Consider the following 20,313-nt stretch of genomic DNA (forward strand, 5'->3'; position numbering starts at 1 on the left):
GGGAAGGAGCATTGGTCATGCATCCCTGCATGAGGGTGAGACAGGGAGGAGATATGATCCCCGTATGAAGCCGAGAGAAGGAGGAGGCGTGAACGTGCATCCATGTATGCAGGCGAGAAGGGAAGGAGCATTGGTCATGCATCCCTGCATGAGGGTGAGACAGGGAGGAGATATGATCCCCGTATGAAGCCGAGAGAAGGAGGAGGCGTGAACGTGCATCCATGTATGCGGGCGAGACGGGAAGGAGCATTGATCATGCATCCCTTCCTGAGGGTGAGACAGGGAGGAGATAAAATCCCTGTATGAAGCCGAGAGAACGAGGAGACATGAACGTGCATCCATGTATGCGGGCGAGAAGGGAAGGAGCATTGGTCATGCATCCCTGCATGAGGGTGAGACAGGGAGGAGATAAAATCCCTGTATGAAGCCAAGAGAATGAGGCGGCATGAACATGCATCCTTGTATGCAGGTGTGACATGGAGTCATCATGAACATGCATCCCTTTATAAGGACATAACATGGAGGACGCATGAACATGAATGCCTGAATTTTATGGTGGTGGCCTTCGGGTGATTTGGCACGTGCAATTGGTGAAGAGCACTTCTCCTGCGCAAAAAAATAAATTTACTATTAGCACCCCGGAGGGAGCCTCTGCACTTCTTATAGGGAGAAAACTCTGCAATGGAAGGGGACAGGGTCAATAACAGCTGTAAACTCTCACAAGACCATCACTGCTCTCACACTTTCCTGCTCTCAGGCTGGCGGGCCATTATCGGCCCTGGCTGCCGCACGATTGCCAGGTTTGTGCAACTATATTATTTCTAATTGGCTCCACTTTGATGACTTTCATTTGGATTCTGACTTGATTATTGAGATCTTAAATAAGTGACTGGGGATCAGGTGTCCACTTATTCTCCTGGATAACATCACAACCAACCTTTAATTCAAACATGAGTCATGACATCACAGATGGAGTACAGCTTATGATAGAGGTGGAACGACACATTGTAGCAGCCCAAGTAGCTCGCCGTGATCGTATAGTGGTTAGTACTCTGCGTTGTGGCCGCAGCAACCTCGGTTCGAATCCGAGTCACGGCATTGCGGTGAGGCAATGTCACGGCAGTTGGGCAGATATTTTAGAATTTCCATTAATACATTGGCAATCTCTGTGGAGGACTGAAACAATTCGATATGTCCTGTTACTGTTATGAACCTTTTGTTTCTTTAATGCTCTTTGCACACTTTTTCATCGGGTGACTGTAATGTATTTCAACCAAATCTAATTAAGAGCGCATTATGTGGTGACATTTGCAGTACATGAAACATTATAACACTGCCATTTACGTCAATAACCACTAGCTTGATTAAAACATATGTATTGCAGCGACAGTATTTCCCAGTTACAAATGGGAATAAAAACAACATCCGCGAGGGATTGAACCAACGACATTTAACTGATGTTGCCAATGGAGCGCGTTACAGAGAGCGCGAGGTCCCGCCTTTACAGTCACACGCTGATGATAATACAGATGTTTAAATAAACAGGCATATCTGTGGACTTGTGGTCTTTCTACATTGGGACTCATAGTCTAGTCCTAGGCTATTGTAGGCACTGGCGTATCTTTTAGTGGAATGAGAGGCATTCTGTAGTCGCGTGAAAGGACCTTTCAAGTCAATCTGATCTGTATTGTCCTGTGAAAAAAAGCGTTCTTAGACACAGTGAGGAGTTTTTGGGGATAATGGGAAAATCATTTCCAACTAAATGACAGGAATTTCTTAGTCCAATCATGAGGTGTGCTAGGCTTTTTTATACTGTGGCGGAAAGAGAGAGAGTACAACAGTCATTATAAATAAAGGGCCAAGGAAGTGACAGTTTATGGAAGGAACAATTTGCACATAGTTTTAGAATGTGGTCAGGAGGAGGACAATGTGCTTACACATATGAAACATTAGAAGGTAGACATTATGGAAGCACATATATTTCTTTATTTTTATTGTATTTGGGGAGAGGGGGTTAATATAGCACGTCCAATGTGGAAAAGTGCTTTCCATAGCACCTTGCAGGTGGGCGACATCTAGAGCTGTGCAGTAGCCACCCATGCCCCAGACGTCAAAGAGAACAAGAAGTTACACATGTTGGAAGTGAGGGTGAGACATTGAGGAGATATGATCCCCGTATGAAGCCGAGAAAAGGAGGAGGCGTGAACGTGCATCCATGTATGCAGGCGAGAAGGGAAGGAGCATTGGTCATGCATCCCTGCATGAGGGTGAGACAGGGAGGAGATATGATCCCCGTATGAAGCCGAGAGAAGGAGGAGGCGTGAACGTGCATCCATGTATGCAGGCGAGAAGGGAAGGAGCATTGGTCATGCATCCCTGCATGAGGGTGAGACAGGGAGGAGATATGATCCCCGTATGAAGCCGAGAGAAGGAGGAGGCGTGAACGTGCATCCATGTATGCGGGCGAGACGGGAAGGAGCATTGATCATGCATCCCTTCCTGAGGGTGAGACAGGGAGGAGATAAAATCCCTGTATGAAGCCGAGAGAACGAGGAGACATGAACGTGCATCCATGTATGCGGGAGAGAAGGGAAGGAGCATTGGTCATGCATCCCTGCATGAGGGTGAGACAGGGAGGAGATAAAATCCCTGTACGAAGCCAAGAGAATGAGGCGGCATGAACATGCATCCTTGTATGCAGGTGTGACATGGAGTCATCATGAACATGCATCCCTTTATAAGGACATAACATGGAGGACGCATGAACATGAATGCCTGAATTTTATGGTGGTGGCCTTCGGGTGATTTGGCACGTGCAATTGGTGAAGAGCACTTCTCCTGCGCAAAAAAATAAATTTACTATTAGCACCCCGGAGGGAGCCTCTGCACTTCTTATAGGGAGAAAACTCTGCAATGGAAGGGGACAGGGTCAATAACAGCTGTAAACTCTCACAAGACCATCACTGCTCTCACACTTTCCTGCTCTCAGGCTGGCGGGCCATTATCGGCCCTGGCTGCCGCACCATTGCCAGGTTTGTGTAACTATATTATTTCTAATTGGCTCCACTTTGATGACTTTCATTTGGATTCTGACTTGATTATTGAGATCTTAAATAAGTGACTGGGGATCAGGTGTCCACTTATTCTCATGGATAACATCACAACCAACCTTTAATTCAAACATGAGTCATGACATCACAGATGGAGTACAGCTTATGATAGAGGTGGAACGACACATTGTAGCAGCCCAAGTATCTCGCCGTGATCGTATAGTGGTTAGTACTCTGCGTTGTGGCCGCAGCAACCTTGGTTCGAATCCGAGTCACGGCATTGCGGTGAGGCAATGTCACGGCAGTTGGGCAGATATTTTAGAATTTCCATTAATACATTGGCAATCTCTGAGGAGGACTGAAACAATTCGATATGTCCTGTTACTTTTATGAACCTTTTGTTTCTTTAATGCTCTTTGCACACTTTTTCATCGGGTGACTGTAATGTATTTCAACCAAATCTAATTAAGAGCGCATTATGTGGTGACATTTGCAGTACATGAAACATTATAACACTGCCATTTACGTCAATAACCACTAGCTTGATTAAGACATATGTATTGCAGCGACAGTATTTCCCAGTTACAAATGGGAATAAAAACAACATCCGCGAGGGATTGAACCAACGACATTTAACTGATGTTGCCAATGGAGCGCGTTACAGAGAGCGCGAGGTCCCGCCTTTACAGTCACACGCTGATGATAATACAGATGTTTAAATAAACAGGCATATCTGTGGACTTGTGGTCTTTCTACATTGGGACTCATAGTCTAGTCCTAGGCTATTGTAGGCACTGGCGTATCTTTTAGTGGAATGAGAGGCATTCTGTAGTCGCGTGAAAGGACCTTTCAAGTCAATCTGATCTGTATTGTCCTGTGAAAAAAAGCGTTCTTAGACACAGTGAGGAGTTTTTGGGGATAATGGGAAAATCATTTCCAACTAAATGACAGGAATTTCTTAGTCCAATCATGAGGTGTGCTAGGCTTTTTTATACTGTGGCGGAAAGAGAGAGAGTATAACAGTCATTATAAATAAAGGGCCAAGGAAGTGACAGTTTATGGAAGGAACAATTTGCACATAGTTTTAGAATGTGGTCAGGAGGAGGACAATGTGCTTACACATATGAAACATTAGAAGGTAGACATTATGGAAGCACATATATTTCTTTATTTTTATTGTATTTGGGGAGAGGGGGTTAATATAGCACGTCCAATGTGGAAAAGTGCTTTCCATAGCACCTTGCAGGTGGGCGACATCTAGAGCTGTGCAGTAGCCACCCATGCCCCAGACGTCAAAGAGAACAAGAAGTTACACATGTTGGAAGTGAGGGTGAGACATTGAGGAGATATGATCCCCGTATGAAGCCGAGAGAAGGAGGAGGCATGAACGTGCATCCATGTATGCAGGCAAGAAGGGAAGGAGCATTGGTCATGCATCCCTGCATGAGGGTGAGACAGGGAGGAGATATGATCCCCGTATGAAGCCGAGAGAAGGAGGAGGCGTGAACGTGCATCCATGTATGCGGGCGAGACAGGAAGGAGCATTGGTCATGCATCCCTGCATGAGGGTGAGACAGGGAGGAGATATGATCCCCGTATGAAGCCGAGAGAAGGAGGAGGCGTGAACGTGCATCCATGTATGCAGGCGAGAAGGGAAGGAGCATTGGTCATGCATCCCTGCATGAGGGTGAGACAGGGAGGAGATATGATCCCCGTATGAAGCCGAGAGAAGAAGGAGGCGTGAACGTGCATCCATGTATGCGGGCGAGAAGGGAAGGAGCATTGGTCATGCATCCCTGCATGAGGGTGAGACAGGGAGGAGATAAAATCCCTGTATGAAGCCAAGAGAACGAGGCGGCATGAACATGCATCCTTGTATGCAGGTGTGACATGGAGTCATCATGAACATGCATCCCTTTATAAGGACATAACATGGAGGACGCATGAACATGAATGCCTGAATTTTATGGTGGTGGCCTTCGGGTGATTTGGCACGTGCAATTGGTGAAGAGCACTTCTCCTGCGCAAAAAAATAAATGTACTATTAGCACCCCGGAGGGAGCCTCTGCACTTCTTATAGGGAGAAAACTCTGCAATGGAAGGGGACAGGGTCAATAACAGCTGTAAACTCTCACAAGACCATCACTGCTCTCACACTTTCCTGCTCTCAGGCTGGCGGGCCATTATCGGCCCTGGCTGCCGCACGATTGCCAGGTTTGTGTAACTGTATTATTTCTAATTGGCTCCACTTTGATGACTTTCATTTGGATTCTGACTTGATTATTGAGATCTTAAATAAGTGACTGGGGATCAGGTGTCCACTTATTCTCATGGATAACATCACAACCAACCTTTAATTCAAACATGAGTCATGACATCACAGATGGAGTACAGCTTATGATAGAGGTGCAAGTCACATTGTAGCAGCCCAAGTAGCTTGTGGCCGCAGCAACCTCGGTTCGAATCCGAGTCAGGGCATTGCGGTGAGGCAATGTCACGGCAGTTGGGCAGATATTTTAGAATTTCCATTAATACATTGGCAATCTCTGTGGAGGACTGAAACAATTCGATATGTCCTGTTACTGTTATGAACCTTTTGTTTCTTTAATGCTCTTTGCACACTTTTTCATTGGGTGACTGTAATGTATTTCAACCAAATCTAATTAAGAGCGCATTATGTGGTGACATTTGCAGTACATGAAACATTATAACACTGCCATTTACGTCAATAACCACTAGCTTGATTAAGACATATGTATTGCAGCGACAGTATTTCCCAGTTACAAATGGGAATAAAAACAACATCCGCGAGGGATTGAACCAACGACATTTAACTGATGTTGCCAATGGAGCGCGTTACAGAGAGCGCGAGGTCCCGCCTTTACAGTCACACGCTGATGATAATACAGATGTTTAAATAAACAGGCATATCTGTGGACTTGTGGTCTTTCTACATTGGGAGTCATAGTCTAGTCCTAGGCTATTGTAGGCACTGGCGTATCTTTGAGTGGAATGAGAGGCATTCTGTAGTCGCGTGAAAGGACCTTTCAAGTCAATCTGATCTGTATTGTCCTGTGAAAAAAAGCGTTCTTAGACACAGTGAGGAGTTTTTGGGGATAATGGGAAAATCATTTCCAACTAAATGACAGGAATTTCTTAGTCCAATCATGAGGTGTGCTAGGCTTTTTTATACTGTGGCGGAAAGAGAGAGAGTATAACAGTCATTATAAGTAAAGGGCCAAGGAAGTGACAGTTTATGGAAGGAACAATTTGCACATAGTTTTAGAATGTGGTCAGGAGGAGGACAATGTGCTTACACATATGAAACATTAGAAGGTAGACATTATGGAAGCACATATATTTCTTTATTTTTATTGTATTTGGGGAGAGGGGGTTAATATAGCACGTCCAATGTGGAAAATTGATTTCCATAGCACCTTGCAGGTGGGCGACATCTAGAGCTGTGCAGTAGCCACCCATGCCCCAGACGTCAAAGAGAACAAGAAGTTACACATGTTGGAAGTGAGGGTGAGACATTGAGGAGATATGATCCCCGTATGAAGCCGAGAGAAGGAGGAGGCGTGAACGTGCATCCATGTATGCAGGCGAGAAGGGAAGGAGCATTGGTCATGCATCCCTGCATGAGGGTGAGACAGGGAGGAGATATGATCCCCGTATGAAGCCGAGAGAAGGAGGACGCGTGAACGTGCATCCATGTATGCGGGCGAGACAGGAAGGAGCATTGGTCATGCATCCCTGCATGAGGGTGAGACAGGGAGGAGATATGATCCCCGTATGAAGCCGAGAGAAGGAGGAGGCGTGAACATGCATCCATGTATGCAGGCGAGAAGGGAAGGAGCATTGGTCATACATCCCTGCATGAGGGTGAGACAGGGAGGAGATATGATCCCCGTATGAAGCCGAGAGAAGGAGGAGGCGTGAACGTGCATCCATGTATGCGGGCGAGACAGGAAGGAGCATTGGTCATGCATCCCTGCATGAGGGTGAGACAGGGAGGAGATATGATCCCCGTATGAAGCTGAGAGAAGGAGGAGGCGTGAACGTGCATCCATGTATGCGGGCGAGACGGGAAGGAGCATTGGTCATGCATCCCTTCCTGAGGGTGAGACAGGGAGGAGATAAAATCCCTGTATGAAGCCGAGAGAACGAGGAGACATGAACGTGCATCCATGTATGCGGGCGAGAAGGGAAGGAGCATTGGTCATGCATCCCTGCATGAGGGTGAGACAGGGAGGAGATAAAATCCCTGTATGAAGCCAAGAGAACGAGGCGGCTTGAACATGCATCCTTGTATGCAGGTGTGACATGGAGTCATCATGAACATGCATCCCTTTATAAGGACATAACATGGAGGACGCATGAACATGAATGCCTGAATTTTATGGTGGTGGCCTTCGGGTGATTTGGCACGTGCAATTGGTGAAGAGCACTTCTCCTGCGCAAAAAAATAAATGTACTATTAGCACCCCGGAGGGAGCCTCTGCACTTCTTATAGGGAGAAAACTCTGAAATGGAAGGGGACAGGGTCAATAACAGCTGTAAACTCTCACAAGACCATCACTGCTCTCACACTTTCCTGCTCTCAGGCTGGCGGGCCATTATCGGCCCTGGCTGCCGCACCATTGCCAGGTTTGTGTAACTATATTATTTCTAATTGGCTCCACTTTGATGACTTTCATTTGGATTCTGACTTGATTATTGAGATCTTAAATAAGTGACTGGGGATCAGGTGTCCACTTATTCTCATGGATAACATCACAACCAACCTTTAATTCAAACATGAGTCATGACATCACAGATGGAGTACAGCTTATGATAGAGGTGGAACGTCACATTGTAGCAGCCCAAGTAGCTCGCCGTGATCGTATAGTGGTTAGTACTCTGCGTTGTGGCCGCAGCAACCTCGGTTGGAATCCGAGTCACGGCATTGCGGTGAGGCAATGTCACCGCAGTTGGGCAGATATTTTAGAATTTCCATTAATACATTGGCAATCTCTGTGGAGGACTGAAACAATTCGATATGTCCTGTTACTGTTATGAACCTTTTGTTTCTTTAATGCTCTTTGCACACTTTTTCATCGGGTGACTGTAATGTATTTCAACCAAATCTAATTAAGAGCGCATTATGTGGTGCCATTTGCAGTACATGAAACATTATAACACTGCCATTTACGTCAATAACCACTAGCTTGATTAAGACATATGTATTGCAGCGACAGTATTTCCCAGTTACAAATGGGAATAAAAACAACATCCGCGAGGGATTGAACCAACGACATTTAACTGATGTTGCCAATGGAGCGCGTTACAGAGAGCGCGAGGTCCCGCCTTTACAGTCACACGCTGATGATAATACAGATGTTTAAATAAACAGGCATATCTGTGGACTTGTGGTCTTTCTACATTGGGACTCATAGTCTAGTCCTAGGCTATTGTAGGCACTGGTGTATCTTTTAGTGGAATGAGAGGCATTCTATAGTCGCGTGAAAGGACCTTTCAAGTCAATCTGATCTGTATTGTCCTGTGAAAAAAAGCGTTCTTAGACACAGTGAGGAGTTTTTGGGGATAATGGGAAAATCATTTCCAACTAAATGACAGGAATTTCTTAGTCCAATCATGAGGTGTGCTAGGCTTTTTTATACTGTGGCGGAAAGAGAGAGAGTATAACACTCATTATAAATAAAGGGCCAAGGAAGTGACAGTTTATGGAAGGAACAATTTGCACATAGTTTTAGAATGTGGTCAGGAGGAGGACAATGTGCTTACACATATGAAACATTAGAAGGTAGACATTATGGAAGCACATATATTTCTTTATTTTTATTGTATTTGGGAAGAGGGGGTTAATATAGCACGTCCAATGTGGAAAAGTGCTTTCCATAGCACCTTGCAGGGGGGCGACATCTAGAGCTGTGCAGTAGCCACCCATGCCCCAGACGTCAAAGAGAACAAGAAGTTACACATGTTGGAAGTGAGGGTGAGACATTGAGGAGATATGATCCCCGAATGAAGCCGAGAGAAGGAGGAGGCGTGAACGTGCATCCATGTATGCAGGCGAGAAGGGAAGGAGCATTGGTCATGCATCCCTGCATGAGGGTGAGACAGGGAGGAGATATGATCCCCGTATGAAGGCGAGAGAAGGAGGAGGCGTGAACGTGCATCCATGTATGCGGGCGAGACAGGAAGGAGCATTGGTCATGCATCCCTGCATGAGGGTGAGACAGGGAGGAGATATGATCCCCGTATGAAGCCGAGAGAAGGAGGAGGCGTGAACGTGCATCCATGTATGCAGGCGAGAAGGGAAGGAGCATTGGTCATGCATCCCTGCATGAGGGTGAGACAGGGAGGAGATATGATCCCCGTATGAAGCCGAGAGAAGGAGGAGGCGTGAACGTGCATCCATGTATGCGGGCGAGACAGGAAGGAGCATTGGTCATGCATCCCTGCATGGGGGTGAGACAGGGAGGAGATATGATCCCCGTATGAAGCCGAGAAAAGGAGGAGGCGTGAACGTGCATCCATGTATGCGGGCGAGACGGGAAGGAGCATTGGTCATGCATCCCTTCCTGAGGGTGAAACAGGGAGGAGATAAAATCCCCGTATGAAGCCGAGAGAACGAGGAGACATGAACGTGCATCCATGTATGCGGGCGAGAAGGGAAGGAGCATTGGTCATGCATCCCTGCATGAGGGTGAGACAGGGAGGAGATAAAATCCCTGTATGAAGCCAAGAGAATGAGGCGGCATGAACATGCATCCTTGTATGCAGGTGTGACATGGAGTCATCATGAACATGCATCCCTTTATAAGGACATAACATGGAGGACGCATGAACATGAATGCCTGAATTTTATGGTGGTGGCCTACGGGTGATTTGGCACGTGCAATTGGTGAAGAGCACTTCTCCTGCGCAAAAAAATAAATGTACTATTAGCACCCCGGAGGGAGCCTCTGCACTTCTTATAGGGAGAAAACTCTGCAATGAAAGGGGACAGGGTCAATAACAGCTGTAAACTCTCACAAGACCATCACTGCTCTCACACTTTCCTGCTCTCAGGCTGGCGGGCCATTATCGGCCCTGGCTGCCGCACCATTGCCAGGTTTGTGTAACTATATTATTTCTAATTGGCTCCACTTTGATGACTTTCATTTGGATTCTGATTTGATTATTGAGATCTTAAATAAGTGACTGGGGATCAGGTGTCCACTTATTCTCATGGATAACATCACAACCAACCTTTAATTCAAACATGAGTCATGACATCACAGATGGAGTACAGCTTATGACAGAGGTGGGACATCACATTGTGGCAGCCCAAGTAGCTCGCCGTGATCGTATAGTGGTTAGTACTCTGTGTTGTGGCCGCAGCAACCTCCGTTCGAATCCGAGTCACGGCATTGCGGTGAGGCAATGTGACGGCAGTTGGGCAGATATTTTAGAATTTCCATTAATACATTGGGAATCTCTGTGGAGGACTGAAACAATTCGATATGTCCTGTTACTGTTATGAACCTTTTGTTTCTTTAATGCTCTTTGCACACTTTTTCATCGGGTGACTGTAATGTATTTCAACCAAATCTAATTAAGAGCGCATTATGTGGTGACATTTGCAGTACATGAAACATTATAACACTGCCATTTACGTCAATAACCACTAGCTTGATTAAGACATATGTATTGCAGCAACAGTATTTCCCAGTTACAAATGGGAATAAAAACAACATCCGCGAGGGATTGAACCAACGACATTTAACTGATGTTGCCAATGGAGCGCGTTACAGAGAGCGCGAGGTCCCGCCTTTACAGTCACACGCTGATGATAATACAGATGTTTAAATAAACAGGCATATCTGTGGACTTGTGGTCTTTCTACATTGGGACTCATAGTCTAGTCCTAGGCTATTGTAGGCACTGGCGTATCTTTTAGTGGAATGAGAGGCATTCTGTAGTCGCGTGAAAGGACCTTTCAAGTCAATCTGATCTGTATTGTCCTGTGAAAAAAAGCGTTCTTAGACACAGTGAGGAGTTTTTGGGGATAATGGGAAAATCATTTCCAACTAAATGACAGGAATTTCTTAGTCCAATCATGAGGTGTGCTAGGCTTTTTTATACTGTGGCGGAAAGAGAGAGAGTATAACAGTCATTATAAATAAAGGGCCAAGGAAGTGACAGTTTATGGAAGGAACAATTTGCACATAGTTTTAGAATGTGGTCAGGAGGAGGACAATGTGCTTACACATATGAAACATTAGAAGGTAGACATTATGGAAGCACATATATTTCTTTATTTTTATTGTATTTGGGGAGAGGGGGTTAATATAGCACGTCCAATGTGGAAAAGTGCTTTCCATAGCACCTTGCAGGTGGGCGACATCTAGAGCTGTGCAGTAGCCACCCATGCCCCAGACGTCAAAGAGAACAAGAAGTTACACATGTTGGAAGTGAGGGTGAGACATTGAGGAGATATGATCCCCGTATGAAGCCGAGAGAAGGAGGAGGCGTGAACGTGCATCCATGTATGCAGGCGAGAAGGGAAGGAGCATTGGTCATGCATCCCTGCATGAGGGTGAGACAGGGAGGAGATATGATCCCCGTATGAAGCCGAGAGAAGGAGGAGGCGTGAACGTGCATCCATGTATGCGGGCGAGACAGGAAGGAGCATTGGTCATGCATCCCTGCATGAGGGTGAGACAGGGAGGAGATATGATCCCCGTATGAAGCCGAGAGAAGGAGGAGGCGTGAACGTGCATCCATGTATGCAGGCGAGAAGGGAAGGAGCATTGGTCATGCATCCCTGCATGAGGGTGAGACAGGGAGGAGATATGATCCCCGTATGAAGCCGAGAGAAGGAGGAGGCGTGAACGTGCATCCATGTATGCGGGCGAGACAGGAAGGAGCATTGGTCATGCATCCCTGCATGAGGGTGAGACAGGGAGGAGATATGATCCCCGTATGAAGCCGAGAGAAGGAGGAGGCATGAACGTGCATCCATGTATGCGGGCGAGACGGGAAGGAGCATTGGTCATGCATCCCTTCCTGAGGGTGAGACAGGGAGGAGATAAAATCCCCGTATGAAGCCAAGAGAATGAGGAGACATGAACGTGCATCCATGTATGCGGGCGAGAAGGGAAGGAGCATTGGTCATGCATCCCTGCATGAGGGTGAGACAGGGAGGAGATAAAATCCCTGTATGAAGCCAAGAAAACGAGGCGGCATGAACATGCATCCTTGTATGCAGGTGTGACATGGAGTCATCATGAACATGCATCCCTTTATAAGGACATAACATGGAGGACGCATGAACATGAATGCCTGAATTTTATGGTGGTGGCCTTCGGGTGATTTGGCACGTGCAATTGGTGAAGAGCACTTCTCCTGCGCAAAAAAATAAATGTACTATTAGCACCCCGGAGGGAGCCTCTGCACTTCTTATAGGGAGAAAACTCTGCAATGAAAGGGGACAGGGTCAATAACAGCTGTAAACTCTCACAAGACCATCACTGCTCTCACACTTTCCTGCTCTCAGGCTGGCGGGCCATTATCGGCCCTGGCTGCCGCACCATTGCCAGGTTTGTGTAACTATATTATTTCTAATTGGCTCCACTTTGATGACTTTCATTTGGATTCTGACTTGATTATTGAGATCTTAAATAAGTGACTGGGGATCAGGTGTCCACTTATTCTCATGGATAACATCACAACCAACCTTTAATTCAAACATGAGTCATGACATCACAGATGGAGTACAGTTTATGACAGAGGTGGGACATCACAGTGTGGCAGCCCAAGTAGCTCGCCGTGATCGTATAGTGGTTAGTACTCTGCGTTGTGGCCGCAGCAACCTCGGTTCGAATCCGAGACACAGCATTGCGGTGAGGCAATGTCACGGCAGTTGGGCAGATATTTTAGAATTTCCATTAATACATTGGCAATCTCTGTGGAGGACTGAAACAATTCGATATGTCCTGTTACTGTTATGAACCTTTTGTTTCTTTAATGCTCTTTGCACACTTTTTCATCGGGTGACTGTAATGTATTTCAACCAAATCTAATTAAGAGCGCATTATGTGGTGACATTTGCAGTACATGAAACATTATAACACTGCCATTTACGTCAATAACCACTAGCTTGATTAAGACATATGTATTGCAGCAACAGTATTTCCCAGTTACAAATGGGAATAAAAACAACATCCGCGAGGGATTGAACCAACGACATTTAACTGATGTTGCCAATGGAGCGCGTTACAGAGAGCGCGAGGTCCCGCCTTTACAGTCACACGCTGATGATAATACAGATGTTTAAATAAACAGGCATATCTGTGGACTTGTGGTCTTTCTACATTGGGACTCATAGTCTAGTCCTAGGCTATTGTAGGCACTGGCGTATCTTTTAGTGGAATGAGAGGCATTCTGTAGTCGCGTGAAAGGACCTTTCAAGTCAATCTGATCTGTATTATCCTGTGAAAAAAAGCGTTCTTAGACACAGTGAGGAGTTTTTGGGGATAATGGGAAAATCATTTCCAACTAAATGACAGGAATTTCTTAGTCCAATCATGAGGTGTGCTAGGCTTTTTTATACTGTGGCGGAAAGAGAGAGAGTATAACAGTCATTATAAATAAAGGGCCAAGGAAGTGACAGTTTATGGAAGGAACAATTTGCACATAGTTTTAGAATGTGGTCAGGAGGAGGACAATGTGCTTACACATATGAAACATTAGAAGGTAGACATTATGGAAGCACATATATTTCTTTATTTTTATTGTATTTGGGGAGAGGGGGTTAATATAGCACGTCCAATGTGGAAAAGTGCTTTCCATAGCACCTTGCAGGTGGGCGACATCTAGAGCTGTGCAGTAGCCACCCATGCCCCAGACGTCAAAGAGAACAAGAAGTTACACATGTTGGAAGTGAGGGTGAGACATTGAGGAGATATGATCCCCGTATGAAGCCGAGAGAAGGAGGAGGCGTGAACGTGCATCCATGTATGCAGGCGAGAAGGGAAGGAGCATTGGTCATGCATCCCTGCATGAGGGTGAGACAGGGAGGAGATATGATCCCCGTATGAAGCCGAGAGAAGGAGGAGGCGTGAACGTGCATCCATGTATGCGGGCGAGACAGGAAGGAGCATTGGTCATGCATCCCTGCATGAGGGTGAGACAGGGAGGAGATATGATCCCCGTATGAAGCCGAGAGAAGGAGGAGGCGTGAACGTGCATCCATGTATGCAGGCGAGAAGGGAAGGAGCATTGGTCATGCATCCCTGCATGAGGGTGAGACAGGGAGGAGATATGATCCCCGTATGAAGCCGAGAGAAGGAGGAGGCGTGAACGTGCATCCATGTATGCGGGCGAGACAGGAAGGAGCATTGGTCATGCATCCCTGCATGAGGGTGAGACAGGGAGGAGATATGATCCCCGTATGAAGCCGAGAGAAGGAGGAGGCGTGAACGTGCATCCATGTATGCGGGCGAGACGGGAAGGAGCATTGGTCATGCATCCCTTCCTGAGGGTGAGACAGGGAGGAGATAAAATCCCCGTATGAAGCCAAGAGAATGAGGAGACATGAACGTGCATCCATGTATGCGGGCGAGAAGGGAAGGAGCATTGGTCATGCATCCCTGCATGAGGGTGAGACAGGGAGGAGATAAAATCCCTGTATGAAGCCAAGAAAACGAGGCGGCATGAACATGCATCCTTGTATGCAGGTGTGACATGGAGTCATCATGAACATGCATCCCTTTATAAGGACATAACATGGAGGACGCATGAACATGAATGCCTGAATTTTATGGTGGTGGCCTTCGGGTGATTTGGCACGTGCAATTGGTGAAGAGCACTTCTCCTGCGCAAAAAAATAAATCTACTATTAGCACCCTGGAGGGAGCCTCTGCACTTCTTATAGGGAGAAAACTCTGCAATGGAAGGGGACAGGGTCAATAACAGCTGTAAACTCTCACAAGACCATCACTGCTCTCACACTTTCCTGCTCTCAGGCTGGCGGGCCATTATCGGCCCTGGCTGCCACACCATTGCCAGGTTTGTGTAACTATATTATTTCTAATTGGCTCCACTTTGATGACTTTCATTTGGATTCTGACTTGATTATTGAGATCTTAAATAAGTGACTGGGGATCAGGTGTCCACTTATTCTCATGGATAACATCACAACCAACCTTTAATTCAAACATGAGTCATGACATCACAGATGGAGTACAGCTTATGACAGAGGTGGAACGTCACATTGTAGCAGCCCAAGTAGCTCGCCGTGATCGTATAGTGGTTAGTACTCTGCGTATTGGCCGCAGCAACCTCGGTTCGAATCCGAGTCACGGCATTGTGGTGAGGCAATGTCACGGCAGTTGGGCAGATATTTTAGAATTTCCATTAATACATTGGCAATCTCTGAGGAGGACTGAAACAATTCGATATGTCCTGTTACTGTTATGAACCTTTTGTTTCTTTAATGCTGTTTGCACACTTTTTCATCGGGTGACTGTAATGTATTTCAACCAAATCTAATTAAGAGCGCATTATGTGGTGACATTTGCAGTACGTGAAACATTATAACACTGCCATTTACATCAATAACCACAACTTGATTAAGACATATGTATTGCAGCGACAGTATTTCCCAGTTACAAATGGGAATAAAAACAACATCCGCGAGGGATTGAACCAACGACATTTAACTGATGTTGCCAATGGAGCGCGTTACAGAGAGCGCGAGGTCCCGCCTTTACAGTCACACGCTGATGATAATACAGATGTTTAAATTAACAGGCATATCTGTGGACTTGTGGTCTTTCTACATTGGGACTCATAGTCTAGTCCTAGGCTATTGTAGGCACTGGCGTATCTTTTAGTGGAATGAGAGGCATTCTGTAGTCGCGTGAAAGGACCTTTCAAGTCAATCTGATCTGTATTGTCCTGTGAAAAAAAGCGTTCTTAGACACAGTGAGGAGTTTTTGGGGATAATGGGAAAATCATTTCCAACTAAATGACAGGAATTTCTTAGTCCAATCATGAGGTGTGCTAGGCTTTTTTATACTGTGGCGGAAAGAGAGACAGTATAACAGTCATTATAAATAAAGGGCCAAGGAAGTGACAGTTTATGGAAGGAACAATTTGCACATAGTTTTAGAATGTGGTCAGGAGGAGGACAATGTGCTTACACATATGAAACATTAGAAGGTAGACATTATGGAAGCACAAATATTTCTTTATTTTTATTGTATTTGGGGAGAGGGGGTTAATATAGCACGTCCAATGTGGAAAAGTGCTTTCCATAGCACCTTGCAGGTGGGCGACATCTAGAGCTGTGCAGTAGCCACCCATGCCCCAGACGTGAAAGAGAACAAGAAGTTACACATGTTGGAAGTGAGGGTGAGACATTGAGGAGATATGATCCCCGTATGAAGCCGAGAGAAGGAGGAGGCGTGAACGTGCATCCATGTATGCAGGCGAGAAGGGAAGGAGCATTGGTCATGCATCCCTGCATGAGGGTGAGACAGGGAGGAGATATGATCCCCGTATGAAGCCGAGAGAAGGAGGACGCGTGAACATGCATCCATGTATGCGGGCGAGACAGGAAGGAGCATTGGTCATGCATCCCTGCATGAGGGTGAGACAGGGAGGAGATATGATCCCCGTATGAAGCCGAGAGAAGGAGGAGGCGTGAACGTGCATCCATGTATGCAGGCGAGAAGGGAAGGAGCATTGGTCATGCATCCCTGCATGAGGGTGAGACAGGGAGGAGATATGATCCCCGTATGAAGCCGAGAGAAGGAGGAGGCGTGAACGTGCATCCATGTATGCGGGCGAGACAGGAAGGAGCATTGGTCATGCATCCCTGCATGAGGGTGAGACAGGGAGGAGATATGATCCCCGTATGAAGCCGAGAGAAGGAGGAGGCATGAACGTGCATCCAGTTATGCGGGCGAGACGGGAAGGAGCATTGGTCATGCATCCCTTCCTGAGGGTGAGACAGGGAGGAGATAAAATCCCCGTATGAAGCCGAGAGAACGAGGAGACATGAATGTGCATCCATGTATGCGGGCGAGAAGGGAAGGAGCATTGGTCATGCATCCCTGCATGAGGGTGAGACAGGGAGGAGATAAAATCCCTGTATGAAGCCAAGAGAACGAGGCGGCATGAACATGCATCCTTGTATGCAGGTGTGACATGGAGTCATCATGAACATGCATCCCTTTATAAGGACATAACATGGAGGACGCATGAACATGAATGCCTGAATTTTATGGTGGTGGCCTTCGGGTGATTTGGCACGAGCAATTGGTGAAGAGCACTTCTCCTGCGCAAAAAAATAAAAGTACTATTAGCACCCCGGAGGGAGCCTCTGCACTTCTTATAGGGAGATAACTCTGCAATGAAAGGGGACAGGGTCAATAACAGCTGTAAACTCTCACAAGACCATCACTGCTCTCACACTTTCCTGCTCTCAGGCTGGCGGGCCATTATCGGCCCTGGCTGCCGCACCATTGCCAGGTTTGTGTAACTATATTATTTCTAATTGGCTCCACTTTGATGACTTTCATTTGGATTCTGACTTGATTATTGAGATCTTAAATAAGTGACTGGGGATCAGGTGTCCACTTATTCTCATGGATAACATCACAACCAACCTTTAATTCAAACATGAGTCATGACATCACAGATGGAGTACAGCTTATGATAGAGGTGCAAGTCACATTGTAGCAGCCCAAGTAGCTTGTGGCCGCAGCAACCTCGGTTCGAATCCGAGTCACGGCATTGCGGTGAGGCAATGTCACGGCAGTTGGGCAGATATTTTAGAATTTCCATTAATACATTGGCAATCTCTGTGGAGGACTGAAACAATTCGATATGTCCTGTTACTGTTATGAACCTTTTGTTTCTTTAATGCTCTTTGCACACTTTTTCATCGGGTGACTGTAATGTATTTCAACCAAATCTAATTAAGAGCGCATTATGTGGTGACATTTGCAGTACATGAAACATTATAACACTGCCATTTACGTCAATAACCACTAGCTTGATTAAGACATATGTATTGCAGCGACAGTATTTCCCAGTTACAAATGGGAATAAAAACAACATCCGCGAGGGATTGAACCAACGACATTTAACTGATGTTGCCAATGGAGCGCGTTACAGAGAGCGCGAGGTCCCGCCTTTACAGTCACACGCTGATGATAATACAGATGTTTAAATAAACAGGCATATCTGTGGACTTGTGGTCTTTCTACATTGGGAGTCATAGTCTAGTCCTAGGCTATTGTAGGCACTGGCGTATCTTTTAGTGGAATGAGAGGCATTCTGTAGTCGCGTGAAAGGACCTTTCAAGTCAATCTGATCTGTATTGTCCTGTGAAAAAAAGCGTTCTTAGACACAGTGAGGAGTTTTTGGGGATAATGGGAAAATCATTTCCAACTAAATGACAGGAATTTCTTAGTCCAATCATGAGGTGTGCTAGGCTTTTTTATACTGTGGCGGAAAGAGAGAGAGTATAACAGTCATTATAAGTAAAGGGCCAAGGAAGTGACAGTTTATGGAAGGAACAATTTGCACATAGTTTTAGAATGTGGTCAGGAGGAGGACAATGTGCTTACACATATGAAACATTAGAAGGTAGACATTATGGAAGCACATATATTTCTTTATTTTTATTGTATTTGGGGAGAGGGGGTTAATATAGCACGTCCAATGTGGAAAAGTGATTTCCATAGCACCTTGCAGGTGGGCGACATCTAGAGCTGTGCAGTAGCCACCCATGCCCCAGACGTCAAAGAGAACAAGAAGTTACACATGTTGGAAGTGAGGGTGAGACATTGAGGAGATATGATCCCCGTATGAAGCCGAGAGAAGGAGGAGGCGTGAACGTGCATCCATGTATGCAGGCGAGAAGGGAAGGAGCATTGGTCATGCATCCCTGCATGAGGGTGAGACAGGGAGGAGATATGATCCCCGTATGAAGCCGAGAGAAGGAGGACGCGTGAACGTGCATCCATGTATGCGGGCGAGACAGGAAGGAGCATTGGTCATGCATCCCTGCATGAGGGTGAGACAGGGAGGAGATATGATCCCCGTATGAAGCCGAGAGAAGGAGGAGGCGTGAACGTGCATCCATGTATGCAGGCGAGAAGGGAAGGAGCATTGGTCATACATCCCTGCATGAGGGTGAGACAGGGAGGAGATATGATCCCCGTATGAAGCCGAGAGAAGGAGGAGGCGTGAACGTGCATCCATGTATGCGGGCGAGACAGGAAGGAGCATTGGTCATGCATCCCTGCATGAGGGTGAGACAGGGAGGAGATATGATCCCCGTATGAAGCTGAGAGAAGGAGGAGGCGTGAACGTGCATCCATGTATGCGGGCGAGACGGGAAGGAGCATTGGTCATGCATCCCTTCCTGAGGGTGAGACAGGGAGGAGATAAAATCCCTGTATGAAGCCGAGAGAACGAGGAGACATGAACGTGCATCCATGTATGCGGGCGAGAAGGGAAGGAGCATTGGTCATGCATCCCTGCATGAGGGTGAGACAGGGAGGAGATAAAATCCCTGTATGAAGCCAAGAGAATGAGGCGGCTTGAACATGCATCCTTGTATGCAGGTGTGACATGGAGTCATCATGAACATGCATCCCTTTATAAGGACATAACATGGAGGACGCATGAACATGAATGCCTGAATTTTATGGTGGTGGCCTTCGGGTGATTTGGCACGTGCAATTGGTGAAGAGCACTTCTCCTGCGCAAAAAAATAAATGTACTATTAGCACCCCGGAGGGAGCCTCTGCACTTCTTATAGGGAGAAAACTCTGAAATGGAAGGGGACAGGGTCAATAACAGCTGTAAACTCTCACAAGACCATCACTGCTCTCACACTTTCCTGCTCTCAGGCTGGCGGGCCATTATCGGCCCTGGCTGCCGCACCATTGCCAGGTTTGTGTAACTATATTATTTCTAATTGGCTCCACTTTGATGACTTTCATTTGGATTCTGACTTGATTATTGAGATCTTAAATAAGTGACTGGGGATCAGGTGTCCACTTATTCTCATGGATAACATCACAACCAACCTTTAATTCAAACATGAGTCATGACATCACAGATGGAGTACAGCTTATGATAGAGGTGGAACGTCACATGGTAGCAGCCCAAGTAGCTCGCTGTGATCGTATAGTGGTTAGTACTCTGCGTTGTGGCCGCAGCAACCTCGGTTCGAATCCGAGTCACGGCA

The 20,313-nt window shown here is 46.4% G+C and overlaps 3 non-coding genes across 3 annotated transcripts; all 3 read left to right on the top strand.

Moving 5' to 3' along the window:
• Window positions 1–1,026: 1,026 nt before the first annotated feature.
• Window positions 1,027–1,098, top strand: TRNAH-GUG (transfer RNA histidin (anticodon GUG)). The gene has a single exon. It is a non-coding gene; the product is annotated as a tRNA-His (tRNA).
• Window positions 1,099–3,258: 2,160 nt separating this feature from the next.
• TRNAH-GUG (transfer RNA histidin (anticodon GUG)) lies at window positions 3,259–3,330 on the top strand. Its single transcript has one exon. It is a non-coding gene; the product is annotated as a tRNA-His (tRNA).
• Window positions 3,331–20,241: 16,911 nt separating this feature from the next.
• TRNAH-GUG (transfer RNA histidin (anticodon GUG)) lies at window positions 20,242–20,313 on the top strand. The gene has a single exon. It is a non-coding gene; the product is annotated as a tRNA-His (tRNA).

The sequence above is a fragment of the Ambystoma mexicanum genome, assembly GCF_040938575.1.
Source record: "Ambystoma mexicanum isolate Mex_15411 chromosome 12 unlocalized genomic scaffold, UKY_AmexF1_1 Mex_chr12_unloc.1, whole genome shotgun sequence".
Classification (NCBI taxonomy): domain Eukaryota; kingdom Metazoa; phylum Chordata; class Amphibia; order Caudata; family Ambystomatidae; genus Ambystoma; species Ambystoma mexicanum.